This window comes from Anthonomus grandis, chromosome 13, assembly GCF_022605725.1.
Source record: "Anthonomus grandis grandis chromosome 13, icAntGran1.3, whole genome shotgun sequence".
In the NCBI taxonomy this organism is placed as follows: Eukaryota; Metazoa; Arthropoda; class Insecta; order Coleoptera; family Curculionidae; genus Anthonomus; species Anthonomus grandis.
In genome coordinates this window covers 23,640,481-23,668,467 of record NC_065558.1, presented here as the reverse complement: position 1 = coordinate 23,668,467, position 27,987 = coordinate 23,640,481, and the positions used below count along the sequence as shown (strand labels likewise).

The following is a 27,987-nucleotide window of genomic DNA, read 5'->3' as shown; positions in this document are numbered from 1 at the left end:
ATGGTTACCTGTGTTTTAATTCCATATTCTTTGCGATTTCGTCCCATAGTTTGTTCTTTATACGCACATTTTTGTAATCTGGATGGGATAAATCAAATAAAAGATGATACGTTTTTACATTTTCAATCAATAATTCGGTAAAGTCAGTCATTTTATCTAACCTCAACTCAGTACGACCTGCGATTAACGTAACCTATTGCGTTTGATCGCGAATGTTCTTGTATCGCGTTGGACACTGCGATCGGTCGCTGCACAAACGCGAACAGGTCGCAGCATGTATGTGCTGATGTATTTGTTTACGTTTACTAAATCGGATCGCTATCGCCATCGCGATGTGTGTGTTCTCCGCTTAAAGCTAATGATCATGGTCGGCCAAAAATTGATTTGGTAGAAAAAGAGCCCCAAATCTGAAAAGCCGAAATAAAAAAGTCATAAGCCTTTTAAAGAAAAACAAATCACCTGGTGATAACCATAGGAGGAAAAAGAATAACGAACTAGATATCCAGGTGATACCTTAATAGTAGCTCGTTCGGAGGAAGAACTCACGAAAATCGTAAGAAAATTGGATAGGATCTGCAGAGAGCATGGTCTTACGTGAAACAAAAAGAAGACAAATATTACGATAAAAGACCACAACCCTGCCAATGTTATTGATCACAAATAAAGGCGGCTATGATGGAGAAATCAAACGTAAACTAGCCATAGCATGTAACTCAACAATAAAACTAACTCGAATATGAAAAGGCTGCAATATCTTAAGGAAACAAACTAAATGTATTAAACTCCTTGATATTTCCTATTGCCACATATGCCTGACCTGGACTTTAAAACTTGTCTCTCGAAGAATAATATATGCTTTTGGAATATGGGCCTACGGAAGAATGCTACGAAAATCATATACAGAACACCGTACTAACCTGCCAATTCTTAAGAAACCAGGATAAACCAATCATACCTATGGTATTTTGGACACATTTCAAGAAGAACGAATGGGCTAGAGAAACTTATTGTGGAGGGGAAAATCAATGGTAAACGACCAAGGCGAAAATCTCCGACGTGTTGGGTGGATGAAAAAAAAATGAAAAGAAATTATGCTTCTCTTGCAGGTCAAGACAGAGAAGGATGGAGAACCACGATTCAAGCAATTGAGACATGATGTCACCTAATTTTTCGAGAGTAAAAAAATTACAGAGGAAGCCAATTAAGGTTATAAAATTAAGGTGATCAGGGGGTAAATAAAAACAAGTAAGCTATAACAGTATTTTGATTCCATCTTCTTAATATAGAAATTGTTTTCAGTTGTTTTTTGTGGTTTCTTAAATATAGCTATTGTTAATTTTGGAAACGTCACCCTATACTATACTGCTAAACACTAACTATTGTATATTACTTATTTTAGTAAATTATTAGAATATAGATAGGAATATAGATATGTATTTTTGTACTATGGATGTTTTAATAAGTCATGTTTGATTTTATAGATATTAAATTTACAAAATTAAAATTAAGTTATAAACTAGATATAACTATCAGGAATTGCAATATTAAATAACAATATTTAACCAAATAGCTAATAAACTTTATCAGAGATCACAGATAACCTATTAGAATTATGATGCATGGTACTAATGAAGAATATTTGGCTCTAATCTGTATACAGGTTTAAATTCATCTTATATATTAAATTAAAAATTTATATATATGTAAATGTATAGTTTATAAAATACATATTTTTAAAATTTGAATTCTATATACTAGGATAATAATATAAATAATAAACGTTAAATATAATTTAAGAGGTATATAATATTTCTTAAACGCTCTTTTTGGCATTTTATTCCCTGATCTTTATAAATATATAGGTAATAACTTACCCTTTTACTTACTGATTTTACTTCACATAACATGGTTTGGATCTTACCTGAAAAAAAAGTTAAAATTTAAGAAAACTTAATATGATTGAAAATTTATTCGAAAATTTAGAATAATTTAAAAGACATCTTTAAAGAACATATTTATTTTCAAATTTTAATCCCCTTTTACGCCGTATTTTAAATCGATTGTAACGTAGTAAATTCTAAAAAAGGTTTGTTGAGACATTTTCACTTTTTTTACATATTTAGATAACGTCCTTTATTATATTAAATTAAAAACATATCAAACATGTAATAAATTTGCTTTACTATTTTAATAAGTATGGATAAAATTTTAGAGAAAAAAATTGCTTTGTTCATTTGTAAGGCTAAATATATGCTAACTGTATGTTAAAAAAATATAATTTTAAGAGAGCCAATGAATAAAATCCGAACAATACTGAAAAAAAAAATGTATTCTTTTGTGCATTTTATTTTAAAAAGTCTGATAATTTACTTAATTTTCTAACCTTACTATGATGCTTTTTAAATGTATATATCGTCTAATGTTTTCTTTTTTGTAAGTATTATTAACCTATTATTTGGAACTTTGCCATATATTGTGATTAACTTTTCAATGCTGTATGATGCGCATTTTATCAATTTTATCAGCTGCTTCCCATAAGATCTCTACTAGAAAGGAAAAATTTTTTTTCTTTAACAAAAAATCTAAGTGTAATTAAATATTGTTTTTCTAAGAAAAATTTCATGTTTTTTAATCAGATGATATTTACACAACTAATTTATCAGTTTTTAATATATTGTTTTATACAATATAATTTGATATAAATATTATATTTAAAATAAGACTAAAATGTTTAAAAACTAAAAAGAAACTGTATACTATATCTAACCTGTATTTTATTGAAAATAAAAATTAATACATAAAACAAATAACAACAATAAACTAAAAACAATAAACTCTTTTTTTTGAATATTAAATTATTAATAATATAATTGGAGTTATGAAAAAAAATGTTGACTGATTTTAAATCTTTTTGAAAGTATTAGTACTCTTTTAGTAAAATGTATAAGTATTAACAGAATATACATATTCATTGGATAGTACATTAAGAAAGATTTGATAAAGGCGCTAAAAAAATATAAAAAGTTAAAAAAATTATTTAGCCCTAATTTTAACATTTATAAGATGTGGAAAACAAACCAATAGATGTAAAATGTGTTGCTATAGAAGAATCAAAACTAAAATGACTTTCTTTGAAATATCATCATACAATCGTATATTGCGGTATTGGTAATGTATTCTTAATAAAATGTCCGCACATAAAGTTGATTTATGTAAAACAGCTTATTTACCCAATATTGTTTTCTTACAGCAGCAATAAATTCTTAGAACGATTATATACATAAAATTGTTCATTTTTAACTAGGCCATCAGGCATTGTTTATTTTAATATCACTAGTTGCAATTGTTGCGAAGTGAATTTTATTAAAATATTTAGGTCGATGTAATAAACATCAATTGTTTCAAGTTTTGCGCGCCAAACTCGTAAATATTGGTAAAAATTAAATATATTCTTCTGGTAAATACCTTTTTATTACTTTTTGCTTGCGATTTAAAATATTGTTTCTGACGAGACCTCATAAATATTCACAAAAGACGATTAAATAATGATTTCCGAAACCCATCCCAGTCATTAATATTTATTTTATTTGGCTGCTGATTGTCTTTATTAACGAGGGGCCCCTATTTGAAGCACAATGAATTATAGTCGCTACCATCTTTTAATAATTAAATCGCTCCACCAGATTTACCATACTGAGGCCACACATAAATTTATTTGTTTAATCGTTGTTTAAACTTGCCATTTTCGTAATAAAATTTTTGGCTTTTTATTTATTTATTTTTCAATCAAAAACTATGCGTTATGTCTAATTGTCTTATGTCTAATACATAGGAATGACATTTAATATTTATCTAGAATTAACAGACTGAAGTATACAAAGCAGGAAATCTAAATTGGAGAAAAAGGCCTCTTGGAGCATAGTTTGTTCCATAATTTCCGATATTTAAGCCGGGATCGCCTGGAGTGGTATGGAGCCTAAGTTTTCTAACGACTATTCTCATCTTTAAAATACGCATATTTAAAAGTTTTATTTAACACCTCTTTATGGTCTAGCAACACTAACATCAGTGACATCAAATTACGGGAGAATTTGGCGTGCTTAAAAAATTGTAACCTGTGTAGCGGAACGACCTCTACCTTTGCTATAGTTTGTTCTATTAGAATATAGGGCGTCTTAAATATTTTCTTTATTTGTGGAAATTTATGACATTCTTTAAACCCTACATTTCTGCTCGGAGTATTCTTATGATTATTACTTCGTTTGTCACCATTTAATAAAGAAGTGTGGCGCCTTTCACTCCGTGATTCCGTTAAAAGTTAAGTAAGTAAAAATTTATATTATCTATTTTATTATTAAAAGGTGTTAAAAGTACACCCGAAACTGAGGTGAATAAACTGAGATTTTCCGACATTAGTGGTTTCTTTGACCTACGAACCCCCGGGACTAAAAATCCCATTACACCTGGTATGTGCATTGTGGTGTTGAGTATAGTAATTGCCAGTTGGAACTGTTACACTTAATAATTTGAACCTATGGATCAGAATATAAAACCAGTGTTAAAATAGGAAAAAGAAATTTGATTTTATTTGGGATATGGTTCTTCGATGAAGATCCAAAAAGGGAAAATAGTTTAGATTGGCTGTTGAAAGTGGCCACCACCTGCCATTATGCATGCTTCAGCTCTTCTCAGTAAGTTTCGTAGCCTTTGAAATATGTGTAGAATATTTCTAATAACGTCACAACGAGCTGTTATGCGGTTTCTCAACTCCTCTTCAACGTGCTGTAAACTAGTGTCTTAAGATGTCGCTAGCGAAAAATCGAGACTGTTTAGATCTGAGGATCTAGGTGGCCACGACTGTACTCGTTCACGCCGTATCCATCGATTATCATAATGTTGATTTAAAAGTTGCTGTATCTGGAGACTGAAGTAAGCAGGTGCACCATCATGCATAAACTGTTACCAAAAAAAACCTCTTAACATCCTCATGGTCTTTTGTGGGTCGGATGGGGTGATCGAGTTACCACAGCAATAAAACAACTGTCTTGTCATTAAAAGGTATATCACAATTTATTTATTTATCACTTTTGTGTTCTCGTTTATACAATCTTTACCAATTACTGATGAATTTAAAGATAAAAAGATTAATTTTATGCATGACTCAAGTTGTGAATTATAACAATGATTACTACCCCCAGCATACGTGCGCGTGGTTTACATAGACTTTAAACTGTAGAAAATACGAAAATATAGTACTTATTTTATTGTAGTTACTCGAATTATTGATGTGTTGTTAACTTTAAGAGGGTATAGTTCATGCTTTATTGAAACATTACTATAATTTGTTTTTCATAATATTTTTGTCTGCAAAAGAAAGGGTAAAATACAGCTTACTCAGTAGCCATCCAAGCAACTATTGGTAAGACTAATAGACTAATAGCCTAGGAATTAATGGCCTGAAAAGAAGCTTTTTCGAGTCTCTAGACAACTATACATCTATGACTACTATAGTGTTATTTATCAATATTCTACTCACACATTGATGTTAGGTGGCCATAAAGTGCTCAGCTTACGTTGAGGGATACGGTGGAGCCCCTCAGGTTTGTTGAACTAATGCCTATTCAAAAACACACTTTTAAAGGAAAAGGCCATAGAAATGGGTTTGTAAAATATCATTTTTAAGTTACCAATGACCACATTACCGGAAACCAAGTGAGAATTCTAGAAAATGTGGAAACTTACCGGTGAGGAAGGTTATGTAAACTCAACATCCCATCTAACCTACTCTCCTACAAAAATCCGGAAATCTATTCGGACATCGCGAACCAGACCCGTTTAGGCACACATTATAAGGGATGAAAGGAGATGGATGTTTTTAAATCCGATATTTCGGGATTTTTCCTCAGGAAAATTCACTCACGACACGCTCTCAACAAGACGTAGAGATCGAGTGACAGCGATAAGTGACAGTCATTTCGAAATGACAGCTGACAACCAAGTTGATAAACCAAACCAAAATACAGCCCATTTAGAGGTACCATCTGAACGAATTCGTTCCGCAGAGCATATAAAGGCGAACCTACACCTGCACAACGCAACGCACGGATGTAATCGGTCAAATCAATAAAACAGGTTCGATATTATTTTCGATGCAATATCTATATTTGTTTGGTCGATATATTGGAATATAAGTTTATTTTATATAGTTGTAAATATAGAAGATTTATTTATATTGATTATTATTCTTTTAGTGGATAGTTTCATTGACCTGACCAAGCGTCCAATAAATACGCTCGCCAATATTTCTCACTACCGAAATTCCAATGAACTACCCAAAATGATAATAACTTAACAATTAAATTGTGGAGGTTTTATTGAAGAAAAAAACCGTAACAAAACCACATACGATGTCGCGTGAAAATAGGGACGTCGTCTAGCAAATTTGGTAAATCCTGGTCAAGAAACTGGCGTTAACTATTTCCGTTTAATTTTATTGGAAAATAAGGCGCAATTCAATAATCACAAATAATTCTCTTGGTGGTCAGATTCTGTGATGCCCTTCGGGATTTCTTCAGCCCAGAAATAGTTGTTGAATGGATTTCCTGGAAAAAAATAGCTTCGTCCGTAAATAAAATTTTGACTTCAAATTGGAGATTTTCTGCCGCCATTTGAAGAAATCATTAACAGTAATTTATTTATTAAGGACCTTGGATATGATCCGGATATAGTAAATAATCATGAATAATTCTCCATACTAGAACATGACAATATTTAAAATATTCCTAATTTTTCTGGATCCTAATTCTTCCGTTTGATATAACTTTCTGTAAGTTTCTAAAAACGTTCGGGTATCCGTAATTATTCTATTTGGAAAACGCTCTTGGTATCAGCAAGCTCACCAGTTGTGAAATTTACCATGGTAGTTAGTTATACGTTTAAAAGGTTTTGTGTTATTAAAATTTAAGTTAAATGAATACTCGTGTGCTAAAATAAATATCTGTTAAAACTGTTTGGGATCATTTATGTATTTTATAACCGCCGTTGTTTCCTTAATAACATTGTAGTTTTTCCAAGCCTGTCTAATTTTTTTTTGTAATACCTTAGATACTCATAAAATGGTCAAAAAAGAAATTTGTCATTGTTGGTAAAATATCTTAATAACGGCCCAGAATTTTTTACTTGTAATAAAATAATTAATTTGTATTTAAATTTTTTAGTGAGATTTTATACAGAGTAATTCATTTCAAATTCGTATCAAAAACCGACTTGAAAGTTGTTATCGTTAGAACCGAATTTGGAAGGCCCTGCATGAAATTTTTCTAAACTAATAATTAAGTACCGCTAGACTTTTAGATTAAAGTTGTTATAATGTGTTAGTAAGATAATGGATTACAGTTTTATAAAATATTTAAATTATTTCTACTTTCTTTCTTGAGTCTACTAGTTAAAATTTTAAAAATGTCTTACATAAAAAATTGCTGTTGATACTCTAAAGAAGGTATGCTAGATTTCATGAAAATATCTAGGAACATATGATGAAGAGATAATTTTTTTCTGAACATTTTAATATAGGATTTCAAGTAGTAGTTCAGTAGTTCAATGATTAAGGAATTTAAGACATAACTTTATTTGAACTTTTACCATTAAAATCATTTAAAGATTAACACCCTTAAGAATCAGCATATTATTCTGTAATACCCTGTATATTACATTAATGTAGTAAAAACAAATAACTGTACCTGGCTTCACATATCACAGTTGGTATATAGTAATAATAAAGACTCTATAGGTTTTAGTTCTATAATAATTATTTTATTTTATTTTATTATTTATCTGAAGATAAGGAAGAAGGGTAGTTGCGTCAATACGATCCCGGTCGACAACAAAGCTACTTCAAGGTATGCAACATTATCCACGCAAGTGATGCTTTGTTCACCACCTCCCTTCCTGGGGGCAATTCATATCCAGCATCGCCCCTAGACAACCTCAACAAAATCCAAAGCCAAATAGAATATGGTGATCTTGAAAATAAAATTACCCTAGGTGGGTAGAGCCTATGGGTCCAAATCCCTCACTGGTGATATCTCAGTCAAACTCACGGATACTGGAGGAGGTACAAACTTGACTTGCATAACAGTATTCTAAACCTAAATCGAGAATTAAAAAAAAGGATACGGATACATACAATCACGTACAACATAAGAACAATGAGAACAAGTGGAAAAAGAAATTGAAAATATCAAATGGGACATTCTAGGTCTCTGTAGGACAAGACGGCAAGGCGAAAAATGCACAACTTTAAAATCAGATTATGTATAAGAAGAACTTAAATATTCACTTAATGGAGCAGTGGCTGGGTGCGCAACGTGCTTGTGTGATTGAATCGTCCAACAAAAATAATAACTGTATAGTCACCACCCAGCGGCATTTTTGAATTTATTTCCCTATTGGTCGGCACAGCAGAGTTCCTTTGGCTCACGCTATAAAAGAATGGTCACATAAATTTAAAAACACAGGAGCAGATGTCAGTGGCAAACATAAACAAGAAAAAGTGTTAGAATGTCTAAGAACATCAATCGCGTTAGAAAATTTGTAGAGCACAGTCTAATACGTTTAGCCCGAAAGCCAGCACATGCAATAAAAATAGGTAAGACTTTTTTACTTTGAATATTGCACACATATATCTCAATTTTCACGCATACAAACGTTAAAAAGTCCAAGCATTAAAACCATTAGACATCCCGTTTCCTAAATCGTTTACCTTATGAAAATTTCCTTGAAAAAGAGATCGTTATTAACAATTTGTGGATGTCCGACGAGGGGCACTTCCATGTATACACCAAGAAACAAAATTGCAGTTACTGGAGTTCAGAAAATCCACAGAAACTCCACGAACAATCCTTATACGTACGCATACTGTCACCGAAGATGACATCATAATGTGCGATATATTCCATATGAATTATCGGCCTTTACTTTCTAGAAAATGAGAAGAATAATACTGTAACGGTCAATTCCGAGCGTAATAATTTTTTGTAGGCAATTAAAAAGATTTGCATAAAACCACCAATCATGGTTTGTGACACACCACAAGAGCGGCCTTAAACTCTTTGCAAAGAGTCCATAGTTTCCAAGTTTCCCATACGCTATTCCTAGATGAGGAGATATTGACTGGCCTGCAAGGACGCCAGATCTAACCTACCTAAAGCAAAAGGTCTTTATTGTTAAATCAAAAACCATAAAGGAGCTTAAAAACGAAAATTATTGAAGAAATTCCTAATATTCCTATTGATATGGTGCATAGGGTTAAGAAGAATTTCCACAAACGGCTTTAAGAATGTATGAGAGAATGAGAAGCCTCCCCATTTATTAAATTATTTTTAAGAAATAAAAATGGCATATAACTAGCTTTTTATTATTTTACAATAATTTATTTAAATTACATTAGCATTAAAATCTTTAAATAATCAAAACTACCCGCTTCCAAGGACCACCTTTTAAATATCACACTTAAAATCAACAAGCGATACAGTGTGCAAATAATTCAAACCGAAAATGGACCATTGAAAATGGACAGGACACAGTTCAGAATACAAAGTAAAAAACGAAATTAACTACATCTTCTTAAACTATAAAGAAATTTGTCAAAATGTCACCATTCTAAACCCACTCGATGCCGGTAGTAATTGCAGGGCTATAAGGACAACTTTAGAAACTAAACCAAAATTGGAGAAAAAGAAACTATTTAAAAAAATAACATTTCTAACAAATGAAGAATCAACAAATAAGGAAAATAAGTATCAAAAAGAATTAGAAAATCGTTCATGCTCCACTGAAAATTTAAACATAGATGAGTTATCTAAATAAATAATCGGGAGTATGCAAGTTCCGGTTGAAAAAATCTGCTTGCAAAAGGACGGATTAAGAAGCAGCCAGATATGAAAGAAGCAATAGAATTAATGGAATGAAAGAAAAAAATGCAGAAAAACTACTCATCGACCTAAGCAGCTTATTAAGGATATAAAGAGTCAGAACAAACCAGTCAGAAAGGACAAACAACACAAGTACTAACAACCAGAAAGTACTAACAACACCTTCGTCGAACGGAAAAACAAAAATAATAGATATGAAACACGAGAACGGATTAATTGTATCAAACAGACAACAAATTAAATAAAAAATTTCTACCAGGATCTATCTATACACCTCAAGAAAACCAGAGCAGACCTTGTCGACGACAAACAGTCTCAACATAGGATTAGACATGCCAAAAATTACGTCAGACGAAATAAGACACGCATTAAAACAGATGAAAAGCTCCTAAGGAAGATCTTATAACAACAAAAATGCTAAAGTTAGGCGGAAGGATACTAGAGGATAAATCAAAAAAGCTTCTAAATAAATATCTCTTAGAGGGAAGAGTACAGATAGCGTGAACGAACGTGGAAGTAATATTACTATTTAAAAAGGCTGACGTTACAAATATCTAAAACTACCGCCCTATTAGCATGCTATCATATTTATATAAACTTATATAAGCTAATAATAATTATTGCTAACAGGTTAACCCAAAAAATTAACGGATACCAATCAAATGAACACGCTAAATTCAGAAAAGGATTTTAGAATATGCTTTCAATACATTTTTATTATTAAAGACATATATGAGTACTCCATTTTGCATGTCGCTTAACGGCGGCAATAATGTCACATCTCAAAAATTGCCAAAATCGGACTAAACACTATATTAAAACTTAAAATTAATATTCTTTATTTTGTCAAGACCAGCATAAAATTAGTATTTTAGTTTTTCGCCAGATGGCAGAAGGGTCACTAAAGCATCATCTTAAATCATGCCTCGACACTTTTCTTGTTGTGCCAGTATAGTACAAAATTATTAATTTTATTTTATATTTGTGTTAATGCAATAGTGACACATTTTGAATTGTGCCAATATAGACCATACGCCTTATTTAATTTTTTTAAGTTGTGCCTATATAGAGCAAACATTTTTTGTGTTTTTTTTTTAAATTAAACAAGTAAATAATTCTGTTGGTTTTGTATTTTGTTTCGTCTCTGCTAAAACAATAGTGTTTAATATGAGCAATTTGGAAGGCACCCGAGGCAAGAAAATATTATCATTAGTAGGAGTAGACTACATACATACAGGGGTAACGTAACTAGTAAGATGTATTTTACTAAGCTCTAGATTTTGTATTTTGCAGATAATAACACCTTAGAGCAGCCCTCGGAGCAACCGATGATCATAGATTACTTCGAAAATAAACAGATAGCACAAAAGATTGAGGTACCGTCATCAAAAGAAAAAATATTGTGTGAAGAACCGGAACCGGAAATATCTAATACAGTTTTCACAGACCTCACTAACTTAAATTCTGAAGGTTCAACACGAATGACGGCAATACCAATAGACGATTTTTTGCAAACCACGAACTGTCTGCAGAAATCACTGGTATAGACTGGTATAGACGCGACATTTATCTATCGCCTGAAAATTATTCTGGAAGTTTTGTCGAGTGAGCATGAGGTGAATACGAAAAAATTTTCGGTTTTCGCTACAGAAACGGCAGAACTTTATATCCAGCTGTATCCTTGGCATCCAATGACCCCCACGCTCCACAAAATACTTATCCACGGACCTCAAGTGACAAGACATGCTTTGCTGCTAATCGGACAACTGTCTGAGGAGGCTACTGTAGCCAGGAACAAATACATACGCCTCTATCGCCAAAACTTTTCTCCACAAGAATGTAACGCGGACATATTAAACAGGTGAATTATCTCTATTTAGTACTAATAATAACTGTTATGTACCGTCTTTTTTTACAGACTTCTTCTAAACTCGGATCCTGTAATGACGGGAATGAGACCGAGAGGAAGAAAGTTGTCGGAACCTTTCTCAAAAGACACCATATCAATGCTACAGTCGACTGTATTTAATTAGTATTTACTGTAGTTGGTATTAATTAATATTGTAGTTAGTATTAATTATTATTGTTGTAGTTGTCGAAACCTTTCTCAAAAGACACCATATTATTGCTACAATCGACTGTAGTTAATTAGTATTGACTGTATTAATTGTTATCATGTTAGAAACATGATTACAAAGCAAAAATAATTTTGACCGCCCAGATTGATGAAATACTCCTATGTGCGATGATCATAGATTACTTCGAAAATTAACAGATAGCACAAAAGATTGAGGTATCGTCTTTTGTAAACAGAAAAAGTACTGTGTGAACAACCGGAGCCGGAAATATCTAATACAGTTTTCACAGACCTCACTAACTTAAATTCTGAAGGTTTAGGTTTTTTACCCGATGGCGATGGTAAGCCAACTAAAAATTAAAATTTTAAATTTTTACGTAAACACGTAAGACGTAATCATAAGTTACGTATAAGTCACGTTAAGACGTAAACACCTATTGTATTTTTTTCAAAACACCTGCAGAATAGGGAAGTGTTAGAGATCCTCTCACAGTCCAGTTATACTTCTGATCCTAAAGAATCATCGGACTGTTCACTTAACTTACTGCTCACTGACTGACGATACTAAAATAAGAGTATGCAAGCAGTTTTTTATAGCTACTCTGGGCATTACTAGCCGCTGCATACGTACGGTAAAGACTAAAATAAAGAACGGTACTTTAGGAGACGATAATAGAGGGAAACATGCTAATCATAAAGGAGTTTCTGCAGAGATTAAAAATAGTGTGCGCTCCCATATTTCTTCTATACCCACTATAGAGAGCCACTATACCCGAGCCCATTCTGAAAAGGTTTACATTGAAGGGAGCAAAACCATAGCTCAACTTTATCGGGATTACAAATTAGATTGTGAAGGCAAAGGAAAACCCTTTGCTAATCTTACTATGTATAGGCATATTTTCAATTACGAATTTAATATTGCCTTTTTTTCTCCTAAAAAGGATCAATGTCACACATGCGTTTCCTTCCAAAACTCCAGTGAGGCTGAGAAAAAAGCCTTAGAAGTAGATTATACTCGTCACATTGATGAAAAAAATTTAAGTAGAGAGGAGAAAACCAAGGACAAAGGCAAAATTTCTTCATTATTTCAAGTGGCTTGTTATGGTTTACAGGCTTCCCTTCCAACACCAAACGGATAAGTATCATTGTTTTATTATAGATCGAAACTATCTACGTATAAATTTACGGTATGTGATATAACAAAAAAAGGACAAGGATCCATTAATTGTTAAATGTGGCATGAGGCCGAGGGAAAAAGAGGGGCAGTTGAGATAGGCACATGTTTATTACAGTACCTCAAAGAAAAAGCTGAGATGGCTAAAAGCAATCAACTGGAAATTACCTTGTACTCCGATAACTGTGCAGGGCAACAAAAAAATAAATTTATTATTGCTGCTTTTCTTTATGCTGTGGCCAATTACAACATATAATCCATTACTCAAAAAAATCTAGTAACTGGACACACCCAAAATGAAGGTGATAACGTTCACTCGGTAATAGAAAAACATATAAAACGTGCACTAAAATCCGGCCCCATTTGTACGCCATCACAGTATGTAGGCTTAGTACAAACAGCTAAAAAGACAGGAACCCCACTTAAAGTGTTTGAGTTAGCACATTCAGACTTTTTGGATTTAAAAAATCTGACAGAGCAAAACTGTTCTACTTTTAATAAAAACACTTTGGGAGAGAACTTTAAAGTTTCTGATGTTTCAATACTTAGGGTAGAGAAAGAAAATTTAGACTGCTTTTATTATAAAACCTCTTTTAAGGATGATGAATTCAAAGTAGTCAAAATTACTAATGAAAAACGAACAAGAAAATTGGCCAGTTCAGTAGGTTTGACAAACTTTGAATTCAAACAAGCTTACACATTAGCTATTCCAATCGCCAAAAAAAATACGATGATCTCATGTTTTTATTACGAACAAATGCAATAAATAAGAGTCATAGTCACTTTTATGAAGGGTTAACATTCGAATAAAAATGCCTAGTTATAATAGGGAGAGAATAAAAAGTTTATTTTGTATATTTTTATAAATAAAGCCTAGGTATGCTTTGCTTATCGTGCTGTTTTATTTATTTTATCCAAATAGCCTATTCTTCATACATGTATATTCCGCAATATTATTGTTTCAGTTGAAAATTTGCAAACTTTAATTTCGCCAACAGTGGCACATCTTACAAAGGTCGCCTTTAAAAATAAAAACAACAAATACCATTATTTTCTTTCAATTTATGATTGAAAAACTTAGCAAGAAATTACTGTTACACTTCAATTTTCTTTGGGTATCACACAAATAAATACCTAATTAAAATCAATAAAATTTAAAAAGTCATTTTACTCAAATATTTCACTTTTTGACTTGTGCCACTATAGTTGCCAATGAGCGATGAAGATTTAATAACAGATAAGGTCAAAACGCCTAAAACAAGAAGATACTATTTCTCCCCAATTGTTAAACTTGGCCTTGGAGAACATCTTTAAAGAGCTACCATGGAAACATTTTGAAATTAATATCGACAGGAGTTATATCAACCACCTTCGTTGTACTAATGATATTGTACCTATTACTAGCGATGTAGATCAGTTTTAAACTATGTTGAGACTTCCGAAGCTCTCCTCGACAGGTATATGCGGCTCATAAATCTCAACTGCATTTACAGATACCTAAAACGTCGGTATCTCGTGACTCCTTTTTATAGAGTATATAAGTACAAGTGTGGAATTCGTTACCAAAGTACATCTGTCGCGAACATTAAAACATGCAGAATTTTAAGAAAAAAATATCCAGACACTTTCGAGGCACTGGCGCTACTCGTGATACTCGAGTACCATAGGATTTTGCACATTTGTGCCAGTGTATTCCGTAAAAAAAAAATAACTAAAGGATAATATGTACAGGGTGTTTCGGGAGAAAAGGGAAATATTTTGGGAACATATTCAGAAGGTCAAAATAAGATAAATTAACCCATAAGTTTTAATCCGATTCTTAACCGTTTCTGAAATGATCGACTTTAAAGTTTTTTTTGTAAATTTTTGGAATAATTACGTTCTCTGTATTTCTAACTCACGTTGCAGGTATTTTATCATTATTTGTTAATACCTATTTTTATTGACTGGTACTTTTGACAAGCATAGTTGTCAGTTTGATTGATTCTTAGCATTTCAATTTAAAATGAGCAAAGTTTCCATTACCTAATGCCTTACACATTCACCCATAGGGAGTATGCTGACATGATATTCGTGTATGGTTTCTGTAATGGTAGTGCATCACGTGCTGTTAATAAATTGAGACAACGTCCTTTTCCAAATCAAAAAATTCCAAATCGAAAAGTTTTTAGATAGTTTTTGCAAAATTCTGAACGAGAGTCGGGACTAAGTGTGGAAAATGAAGAAAATGTTCCGGATATTGCTGAAGAAAACCCGGATGTTAGTACGAGGCGGATTACAAAAGAATTTCGATTAGCTTCACATGTGGCCGTTTGGAAGACACTTAGAAAAAACGGTTTCAAGCCTTTCCATATTCAACCGGTTCAACATATTCAAGAGGGTAATTATGGCTTAAGGGTTCAATTTTGCGAATGGATCCAACAAAATCGAGGCCTACATAAATACATTTTATTTAGCGATAAAGCTCATTTTACCCGTAATGGAATTAATAACCGACACAATGAACATCGGTGGCCAGATGAAAATCCTCATACCACGTTTGAACGAAACTTTCAACATTGATTCAGTGTTAACGTATGGTCTGAAATGCTGAACGACCAGTTGTTTGGTCCTTTTGTATTAGATAAGCGTCTTACTGAAGAAGGATATTTACGTTTTTTGGAAGACCATTTAATACACATGTTGGATGATGTTCCGCTAATTGTTCGACACCGAATGTATTTTCAACACGATAAATCCCCGCCTCATTTTAGTTGCCGAGTGTGTAATTTTTTAGACAGTTATTTTCCTGATCGTTAAATTGGCAGAGGAAGACCTTAAGTTTGGCCACCGAGGTCACCAGACTTAAATCCACTGGATTATTGCCTCTGGAGGTGGATAAAAGCTCTAGTGTACGAAACACCAGTAGAAAGCGTAGAAGAACTCCACAATTAAATTTTGAATGCCTCACATATTATTAAAAACAATCCCCAAGCCATTAAACGTGCAACACGAGCGCTTAACAAACGTGCTGCGGCTTGCCTTGATGGGGGTATTTTCGAAAATATTTTAAATTAGTTGAATTTTGTTTTTTTACTAGTATTTATTTGTGTTCCTTTTAAAATAAAAAATCTTACAAAAAAACTTCAGAACTGATTATTTCTGAAACGGTTGAGATTCGGATTAAGACATATGGGTTAATTTATCTTATTTTGACCTTCTTAACATCTTCCCAAAATATTTCTCTTTCCTCCCGAAACACCCTGTATATCGTGTCAAATCGGACTAAAAATGAACTACAAAAAAGAAAATGTAATGTGTAGTGACGATATTGAAGTGTTTATTGACAATAATAAAAATAGAAAGAGTAAGAGTACATATATCTGTGACATAGGGTCAGAATAAGAAAAAAAATCAGACAGCAGAAATTAAAAGAAGAGTTGCACTAACATGGGCTGCATTTGAGAAGATATAAAAATATAACAATAAATTTAAGTAAAAAGGTGTATGATAGCTGTATCTTACCAGTGAGAACATACGGACAGGAAACCATGACTAACACAGAAAGAACTGCTGAAGAACTCAGAGTTTGTTATAAAGCCAATGTTAGGCACCAGTATAAGAAACAAAATAACAAATAAAGAACGAAGGTGATACATGTAGTGAAAAGAATTGATAAATTTAAATGGCAATGGAAAGAGCATATAGCAAGAAGTGACATAAATAGACAGACATCAAGAATAATAAGATCGAGACAAACAAAAAGAAGCGTAGACAGACCTCAGAAGAAATATACTAATGATGTAAAAATCCCATCCTACCATAACATTGTTCTTCGTCCTCTTTGATTATTGAATTTCAGTAAAGCACTTGCTATCGACATGACAAATTCTGATTTAAAACATAAAGCAATGTTTTAAATGTTAAAAATATGTTAGCATAAAGTGTAAATCCCGGTAATACAAACTGAATGTTTTTGTTTATAAATTGGTTGCATATTCCTCAAAAAGATCAAAAAAGCGCGTTGTAAAAGACTTTTAGAAAAAAGTCCTAACCACATTTGAGTTGACTACATGCATTTGATGCACTATAAATAAATCGACATAATATTTTTAAAGTGCTTAGAATACAAAAATATAATTTATATTACGCTTTTATTTTTCTCGAACTCTGTCTAACGTCAAATAAGCTTAGCTAGGATTAGCTTCATGTAATTCATGGCCGATTTTGAAGGGTTAAAGTTAAGCCCTGCTAGATTTTATTGAAGGTGATAAATCAAAGCACGCTGAGTTATGATTTATATTTAGTGGAAGGAACGGATATGGCTTATGAATTCCTTGAAATGTTTTAATAAAATATTTTGGTGCGAGTGGTTAATTTTATAAGACTTAGTAATGAAAGACCAATGTTCATGTAATGTTAACTTTGGAAAGTTAGGCATTACAATTTTTTCTTCTTTTTAAAATCACAAAGTATATTTAGTGTTGCACTTAAAGCTCTACCAAAATACATATTAAAAAAAAACATTTTACTCGTTATAATAATTGCCTTTATCTCATATTTTATATTAAAATAATCCCTTAAAGGCACAGAAGGGGAGAAAAATTCATTACCGTGTAGGGTTGCCTTATAGGGGCTTAAAAGTAATTTCCTTGCTGATAGGCAAATTAGTTCTTTATTAGCTTCATATTTGCCGGAGGAAGGTATTTTAAAGGTAAATTGGTTAAACTGTTACATTTTGTGTACCATCCATTAACAGATGCTATACCTATTCATAAATAATTTTAAAAATATTTAAATTAAATGGTTGTAAATAAAACAAACGAATAATTATTATTATGATAGAATAATTTAATACATTTTTCAATAAAAGGGTCGTTACTAACGAGAAAATTTAATTTTAAATCCCGCGGTGGAACAGCTGATAAGATTCGTTTGATACTTTGTAAAGCGATTGTTTGGTATTTCTTAGTAAAATGTTTTTAATAAGTTTGTTGACAATTCTTCTTTTGCTAAATGAGACTGAATTAGTAAATGTAATAATGCAGGTATTAGTTAAACCTTTTAGAACGAAAAGAATCCTTAATTTTGGAAAATCTTTGTTGAAACATAAATTTTTTATCCAATCATACCATATTTTTAAATACAATAAAAAAAGGTAAATTTAACTTAACAAATTATATGATTTAACATTTAATCGTTAAAGTAAATAAAACCTAATAACAGCTATTAAATCAAACAGGCAAAGACTTAAAGAAATCAACGAAATGAGAATCAACCAAGAGAAATTCACTAAAACAAAAACATTTTAAATAGGGATTACAGAAATCCAAAAAAATCATATCAACATGTCCTTTTTTGCTAACCCCAGAATCACCCACCTTTGTCCCAGTCCAGATCTTTAAGATCTTTCCGTTGGAGTATTGTTGTTTCAAAAATTTTTTTTCTCAGGCGACTTCACCTATCGCAAATTCCTAATATATGGTATGATGTTTCCTGCACTATACCGCAATTCAGATAGAGCGGACTTTATCTTTAAGACTTTGATCTCCTGTCGGCTTTCTATTAGCAGTTCCCTTGCTTTAGAGCCGTCATGATCTGGTATCGTCTCCTTATCGTCAATTATTAAGTTCCTGGAAAATTTGTTTTTTTACTGAGGTCGAAACACGGCTCGAGGCCTACGAAGGGGCCAATGGAACCTTGTCTTGCTAATTTATTAGCCCGTTCATTGCTCTCGACACCCTGATGAAACCACTTTAACCCACCCTTGGGTTCTGGAACCCACCTTAGTCTCACTTCCCTGTGTACTGCCAGTCTTTCCAATGCTTCTCTGCACTCTTGAACGAGCGCTGAGCTACCCTAGGTTATTGGATCGCCTTGAGGGCAGCTTGACTATCAGAGTAGATACAAATCCCCTCCAATCCCCGTTACCTTTTTAATACTTCTCGTTTGTTTGCTACTTCAAGTATAACAAACACCTCCGCTTGGAAAAATGTGGTGTGTTTCCCTGGAGGAAAGGATTCCCCTGTGTTCGTTTTCATCCTGTACACTCCGACCCCATCTAATTTTGTGCTTTCCATCCATAACCTATCTGTGTACTAGGCTTGGAAACCGTTAAGCTCCTTGATTTGCTTCGTTGATCATTCTTCCTTTGTCGGAATTTCAACTCGAAAGCCTTTCTTTAACCTTAGTTTCCCAAATGCTTTAGTACAAATTCCGTCGTATTATACATTCTTACGACCATTCTCACATATCCTGCGATTGATAGTCATATAGCCTTGTCCTAAGTAAACAATGCGCCATTCTCCGTTATCCTTCATTATCTTATGCGCTGCCATGACCTCTCTTATAATCCAGACTGGGAGTTCCGGTAGCCCTAGAAGAATGCTTAGGGGTGCCGCAGGTGCTATGGCTCGAATAATTCCCAAACAGACCAGTCTTTGCAGTCTAGCCAGTTTTGGGGCGATGGTGACCTTTAATGCCGCTGGCCATCATACCATGTATAAGACCTTCGGTAGTATAACTGCAGAATAAAGCCACTGGAGAACATGTTTTAGACCCCATCTTGTACCTATTGTTTGCCGTAATTGCCATATTTGAGTTGTTGCTTTATTTACTACATGCTTTAACGTAAGTTTGCCGTCTAAAGTAGCTCCCAAGTATTTGAGCTGCTACTCCAATGTAAGGTAAGTCTGATACATATAGTGGGAGACTTAAAGCCTTGTAAATTCTGCCTCTTAGTGAAGAGATCGGTCTTCTTTCGGTTGACCGACAGTGCTATCTCCTGACACCATTGTGCCACCATCCTGCACGCGGCTTGCATGCACTCACAGACTTACCAAATGTTCACAAATTTACCCATGATCATCGCTAGTCCAACGCCCGCGTATATTTGTGCATAGGATTCTTTAGCCACCTGAGCTGTCCATCATCAGACACCAGAGATGTGGCGAAAGGCAACTGCCTTGTGAGCATTCAGCCTTCACCCTGGTTGTTCGACACAATAATCTCCTACTGTAGCACTGATCTTTCGGTCTTCCAGCTTCCATTTCTTCCCGCCGTTCTATATCCTGGGCCACTTCAACAGATGGTGGTTCTTGACGTTTTGTGTGGCATTTTTTACAATCTTGAAGACAAAAAAATGTCTCAACATTTGTAACCACATTTAAAACCGCTTATGCACAAGGAATCTGTCTATTCTCAAAAGTCACTGAAAACAAATCTCTACATTGTATTGCCGAATTGCCTCCATAAAACCATTTAATTAGTTGAACTCTTTCGGAAGGGGTATAAACAGCCATAGTGAAAAAAAAAAGAAAATAACGCTCAAAAATTATTAATGTAACGTGCAGTAACACAGCAAATTGAGGTCTGCTGACTCCCGGTTCAAAAAATAAAAACGAAAAATTTCCCGCCTGCAAGCCGCAACCAAGCGGTATTGCCATTATTTTGGGTAATACGTAGCTCACGATAACACGATCTGTATACGCATTCTCAAAGATAATTATACTCCAGCGCTGTAAAGCATTTAATGCCTGCGCATTAGTAGATTTCATAACTATTTTTGAAAATTATTTCCAACGGCGCATCATCTCTTATGCAAACACGAAAAAAACAAAGGATTCCATATATGCAATGTTTGTAAAGACTGCAAAAAATATTAAAATATTGCTAGAGTTAACGATTATGAGTAATCGGCGTGGAATCGGCGACAATTCCAAATACTTTTTGTACTATTGGAACAGATGCAGGTGTTTGCGATTGTGAGGCTGGAAAATGTGGCAAATTCTGCAAGCACCTATGTAGTATTGAGCAAAAATTTGGTCTTATATTCCCAAATTCCCCTCGGGTATCGGTTAATGACAGAATATTACTGGCAAGAGTTGTGACGGGAGATGACATAAATAAAAATTTCTACATGAATATGACCCTAAATAAAAACACCAAATGATCATTTAGACATTACTCAGTGCCCTTATCTCGTACCCAAGACGCAATGCAGCATGAGGGCAATTCTTCATCTTGCATGGCACAAGTTGCTGTAGAACTTCCACAGCAATATAGTAATATACTTGCAGAGTTTAAAACAGAAATAGACCGTTTCGCACAGTTGTTTGAAGCAAACCCAACTATCCACAATCTAAAAGCCCTAACAAAATTTACAAGTGTAATAAAAAAAATTAATACTTCAGAGCAAGGACAACAATTTATTTTCCAACATATGATACCAAAACGTATACCAAGGAAAATTAAAGTTCAAAGCACAGCACTGAGTCGACGAAAAGATAGAGGAATAAGAGAGACTAAGTCCAGAATTCAAGCTAGACGGCCTTCCAATGCAAAACGAACCAGCACGAGTTGAAAAAGAAAGCATGACTTAGGAAAGAACATTCAAATAAATATCCAAAACGCTTGCTTAATTAATTAAATTTAAGATTATTTCTTGTTTTATTTAAGTTGAGTCTAAAGTCTATAAAAACTAAATTTCCCACTTTTCCATTCTCTGTTTGCCCCAAAATAATTCTCTGTACTATCTATAACTATAATTCCCTGTTTGGGTATACATTCTAGTACTGCAAAACACAATTTTCAATATTAAACCATACCCTATAAAAATGTTGTAGTAGGGTATATAGTAAATGCCCTAACGCTCTATGTGCATTTTTATTATGTACCTTAAACTAACACCACAGTGCGTTGTGTACGGGTATACATTCAAAATACGCCACGTGGCAGCCAGTTTATTATTGTAAAATCGACATTTATTATTAACAAATTCATATCTACAGTAATCCTGAGGACAAAAAACAGTACTATGCACATTTTCGCATTATTTAGAGATGCGGTTAAGGTTATATATGCGTATAATATATGATGATATATAATAATAATAATAATAAAGATTTTATATTCACAATTTAAGTTAGATTTACAAGTAATTATATCCTACACATAATTGTACTGTTGTGAAAAGAGGCGAAGTCCAGATGTAGAAAACCTATACAAATAGGTTTATCCACCCTGCTCTACTTAACCTTAGATATCCATAGTACCTTAATTCAAGAGAAAAATCTTATAAAACATAACTAAATATATATTATCATTTATCAATAGGGCATATATTCTAAAATAGCAAATAGAAGGGAGACAGATTTAAAAAGTTTAAAGAAAAAAGTTTTATTATAGGCATATTTGCTGCTATGGCACAAACACTCATTGATGTTATCTATTTTAATAAACCCTCAAATGTTACAAGTACAGCAGTACTTAACGCTGATCTAATTAGTGACCATCATGCTATATTCTGTAGTATCGAAATTGCGGCACGGAGTAGGGAGATAAAAACGAAACTCTATCGTAATTTTAAACATTTTAATAAAAATGATTTTTATAAGGACCTGAATAAAATTGTGTGGGATAATGTGTACTATATCAATAATCTAGACGAAAAAATTTAGTATCTTACTAGTAATATTTGCTCATTATTTGATAGACATGCACCCTTTACGACGTCAAAAATTACTAAGCCTTATACCCCGTGGATAACCGCAAATGTGCAGCTTTTTATAAAATAAAAAAATAAGGCATTGTCAAGTTTTAAAAAATCTAAAAATTTGACGGATTGGGCAGTTTAGTGGCCTATTATAGACAGATGCGTAATCTTGTGGTGGGAATGATTAGGCGAGAAAAAAGAAATTATCTGCAATTTCATCAGAACATCAGAGATAGTAAACAGTTATAGAAAGCTATTAATAATCTAAGTCTAAAAAATATCTCTAATCGTTCTATTCCTTTAAATCTCCGAGATCCAAACAAAATTAATGACTATTTTGCTTCAATTTATAGCCCGTTAGGTAGTTGCCCCGAAGAAGTTGCCAATTTTCAGAACAAACAGTTTAAGCATGATCTAAATTTTTCATTTCGATTAGCCAAAGTTGAGGAAATTTCTAAAATAGTCTTAAGCCAAAAATCAAATGCACACGGTTGTGATTCAATATCAGCGTTTATGTTGCAATACTGTATTCCAAAGCTATCTCCACATATTACGCATATTATAAACTGTTGCCTAGAAGCTGGGTATTTCCCGGGTATGTGGAAAATTTCTCTCTTAACACCTTTGGCTAAAATTAATAATCCAACTAATTTCAGCAACCTTAGACCAATTTCAATTATCCCGGTCATCGCTAAAGTTTTGGAAAAGTTTATACAGCCGCAAATTTATGAATTTCTCACCTCCAATAATATTATTCCGCATAAGCAATCTGGGTTTAGAAAACAACATAGTACGACATCTGTCTTACTAAACGTTACCCAAGAGATAATTTCTGCAATGGATAAAGGTGACTCCACAGCACTTATAATGCTTCATTTTTCCAAAGCATTTGACACCTTGGATCATCATTTGCTTTTGGCAAAATTGGCTTATTATGATAATGTTTCCCAAATGTTTTTTAAATCCTACTTATCCAACAGAAGGCAAATGGTGGTCTTGGAAGATCAGACTTTTTCAAATATCAAATATATAACATCTGGAGTACCTCAGGGATCTGTTTTGGGACCTCTCTTATTTCTGATGTATGTTTCTGATTTGTTTAAATTTGTAAAATACTGCCAGATCCAGGGGTTCGCGGATGATATGCAAATTTATCATTCTTTTAAAGCTGAATCTGTATTGGAGGCATCAAATAAAATAAACGACGATCTTTCTAGAATTTCCTTCTTTTCCTCTCAAAATAATTTAAAACTCAATCCTTCAAAGTGTTGTGTTATGTGCTTTACTTCTAAGAACAAAAAAAGATTTGCATTGGACGGTTTAAAGCTTTTTGTGGGAGGTAATCAGCTAAGTATGGTTAAATGTGCAAAAAATCTTGGATTGCTTTTGGATAATGAATTTAGCTTAAATAGTATAGCGCTTTAAGTATATATAAATATAAAATAGCGCTTTAAGTTACACGTTTCTTATGTTATTAAAAAGTCATACTATTCTTTAAAGCCATTGTATGCAAACAGAAATATAATTAATTTTAAGGTAAGGAAAAAACTGTGTGAGTCTTTAGTATTACCTATTATGAATTACTGCAATATTGTTTATTTTCCATGTTTAGACAAAATCACTGCGTACCGTTTGCAAAAGCTGCAAAATCAATGCTGCAGATTTATTTATGGACTGAGAAAGTATGATAGAGTCTCTGCAAGGCTATGTGAACTTGGTTGGCTGCGCGTGGAAAATCTGTTCTCTTTGCAATTGGCGGTTTTTGTGCATAGACTGCTAGCGTCGTCTACTCCTCCCTATCTCCGCAAAAAACTTACTTTTCGGAAAAATTTACATGAAGCAAATCTGAGATTTATAAATAAGTTGTCAATTCCTAGATATCGAACAGCCTTCTTTCGTCGTAGTTTTCTGTATAATGCGGTGACAATTTACAATGACCTTGTTTCGAATCCTATAAAAGAAATGTCAGTAGCGGGTTTCAAGAAAAAAACTAAAGCTGCATTTTTTAACAAAACAGAATAGCTAAATTGTCAGTAGGTATTTCTTATTTTATAATTTTTTGATTTTTATGGACCAATGGGTGTATATGTGTTTATTTTTATATTAATATTAGTGTTACCATTACAAATGTTAATTTTTTCTCTCTGTTGTGCTATCTAAAATAATTTTGCTTACATTTTTTTAAATAGGTTAAGTAGATTAGCCTTTGGCTAGACTTCGCCTATGTACACTATTGAAAAGTACAAATAAAGCCACCAAGATATATAGGTGTCTTATAAAATAATAACCTATTATAAAAAGATGCATAGTGCACTGTACGCCTGGTTTCCATTCTAAGCCAGTTTGTTTCAGAGAGTTTAGAAGAAATTCTTTCATATTATGTTTCATATTTATAATATATTGTTGTTACTTATTTAGTATCATAAAATTTCCTCTTTTAAAAATCAGAAGCCGCAGTTATTTTGTCGCCTTTACTTTCATTCAAAGTTAATATATTTTTTACATCCGGAGTCATCACACTTAATATGCAAGGCGAGAGCAACTTCCATATACGAACTTCCGTATACATGTATAGCTTCGATATCTCGGGTGCGCCCTACGGCGTAGAAAAATTTAAATTTAAATATAATGGGACAAAAGAAGCATGAAATCTGAATGGTGAAGCATAAATTACCTGAAAAAAATTAAAAGTGTATGAAAAAATTTGTAGTTAGGTATTTTTGTTTTATGACTTTGAAAATTGCAAAAGAGCATTATTTTCTTGGCCTATAAATGCTGAGTTAAAAAAAAGATAAATATCTGTTTTTTTTTATCTAGCAGTAGTTTTAAACCTATCAAAACCAATGTTCTAAAATATCTTTTGTTGTCAATATCTATAAATAATGTGATATTTTTTGATACTTCAAAAAAATTCTCATTCCTTATCTTCGATACTTATCCCTACTTTAACTACAGTTAATAATACTTATAAATGCTAATAAATGTAATCTAAGTAGTCTGAATACAAACATAAACGCCGCGCACCAACATCCCCAAAAAAACAGACCTCCTATTATACCTTTAGCAGAGACGAAAATGAACTCGGGAACAACCAAGGTTTATATGTTGTATCCTAAATACGACCACCACACCCGATTTAGGTACAATTTTAGACTTACCGTGTTTATTAGAAGCGACCTATTTGACCAACGGGAAGAAGTTCTGAAACCCCTAGGATTCGATGTTATGTGGTTCAAAGTACCAATCGAAACATCCACAAATTATTTCTGCTTTATCTTTGACTACCCAGCGATACACACTACAGAAGGCTTTTCATCGACCTTGCTGATAAAATGGAGAATCTGCAAGCAAGCCATCCAATTGCAGAAATTGTTATAGCGGGAGACTTTAAAGGGAGCCTCTTTAACAAAAATAATACTACTGAATGCACTTTAAATGTCTTTTATTATTGAATCGCAGCTCAAAAACCAGAAGCAGAGGGTGAACTGATAGTACTGCATGGCTTGATTGGTATTGAGGATTATGTATTATGGTATAATTGACTACACAAGCTGGGACTTAATGAACATGTGAGTTAGCTGATGGGCCTTCTTCAAATTTTACCTATTAAAAGACGCCACCATGGTTCCTATAATGAGCGATCTGAAAGCAGGCGGCAATGCACTATTAGTTTTACAGAATTGGATGGACAAGAAAATTCAAAGAAAATATGTAAAAAAACTTTTATGGAGATATTTGCAATAGGCCCTTAGAAAAGTAAGACATTAGTTTATCGATTAAACCAAGGCAATACGACTTTTAAAAACAAACGTGGTGGTTTAAGAACATCTAAGTACATCATACCGTTCTTGATAAAAAAACACTTATAGTTTTCCAAGAGTGGAAAGTCTAAAGATGTAGAGTTTCTATCATTTTTCTTTAAAAAATATTTTTGGCACTTTAACTGGAATAAATTCAGTTACAACTAATCAAATTTTATCTCGCAAAATTCCTGAGACCCGTCGATTTTTGTTTATTTTTTTTCACATTTCAAGATAGTTTTTGTACTTTTTCACCTACAGGGGGGGTCCAAATTAAGCCAAACTTTTTTTTTTCAAATGAAAAGCCACTTTTTTTAAACTCTTATTGAAAAGAGCCCTTTTTTCTGATTAAATTGCTCTATTTACTTTTGTGATTACCTAAAGGAGAAATACGAAAAAAAAAATTAAAACCATTAAATTATTAAAAGTCTCGAAATATTTTGTGTTGGTAAATTTTTGGCGTGTTTGTTTATTTTATTGGTATCGAGACATTTCCTGACATTGTTGTAGTGTCACTGTTAAAGTGAATTTCAACCAGTTTTTAAATAAGTTAACTTATATTGAAAAAATGCCTTATTTATCCGAATCCCACAAGATTGAAATCTTAATGATGATTGGTTATGGGGACAGAAGTCGTACTCAGCTAGAGGTTGTCCATTTATTCAGGCAGAAATATCCAGATTTGCCACCTATTAACCAAGGTACGGTTAGTAAAATCGAAAGCAGATTTCGAGAAGTTGGGCACGTGAGGGATGTTTCAAGACAAAGGTCTTCTAAAATCGATGAAAACACCCAATTAAATGTATTGTTAGCGATGGAAGAAAATCCGGTAACTGCAGCCAGAAGAGTAGCTCTATTCATCAACTCTATTCATCATAAATATGGGCTAAAAATTTTAAAAAGTGCAAACAAACGACCTTATAAAATCCAACCCGTTCAAAAGTTATTGGAAGATGATCCAGATCGCAGAGTTCAGTTCTGTGAATTAATGATGAACGTGATTGACGAAAATCGCATATCTTCGGAGTGGATCCTTTTTCCTGATGAGACTACATTCACATGGCCATGTTAATAAGCCGAACTGTCGCTACTGGTCTGACGAGAACCCACACTGGGTAAGGGAAACTAATACACAATATCCCCAGAAAACTAATGTTTGGGCTGGCATAATTGGCAGGCATGTTATAGGACCCATATTCTTCAATGATACTTTAACTGAGGAAAGATATCTAGAATTTCTTAAACATGAACTAGTTCCAGTCTTACGTGCCTTATATCCGAGTCAGTTCGATCCAGATTTGCATGATGAAAGAATCTGGATGCAACAAGATGGTGCTCGTTATTACACTCACATTATGCCCGTAATGTACGCCAGTAATCAGATGACAATTTTCCAAACAGATGGATTGGTAGAAGGGGTGCAATCGAGTGGCCGGCACGTTCTCCCGATCTCACCCCACTTGATTTTTTTCTGTGGCGACATTTGAAAAGTCAAATTTATATGAGCAAACCAGGAAACCTAGATGAACTCA

General features: G+C 33.1%; 1 long non-coding RNA gene across 1 annotated transcript; it reads right to left on the bottom strand.

The window, feature by feature from the left end:
• Positions 1 to 7: 7 nt before the first annotated feature.
• LOC126743625 (uncharacterized) lies at positions 8 to 5,962 on the bottom strand. The gene is made up of 4 exons (XR_007662933.1): positions 5,743 to 5,962; positions 5,537 to 5,617; positions 1,875 to 1,921; positions 8 to 78 (listed from the first exon to the last, which is right to left on the bottom strand). It is a non-coding gene; the product is annotated as an uncharacterized LOC126743625 (long non-coding RNA).
• Positions 5,963 to 27,987: the final 22,025 nt, after the last annotated feature.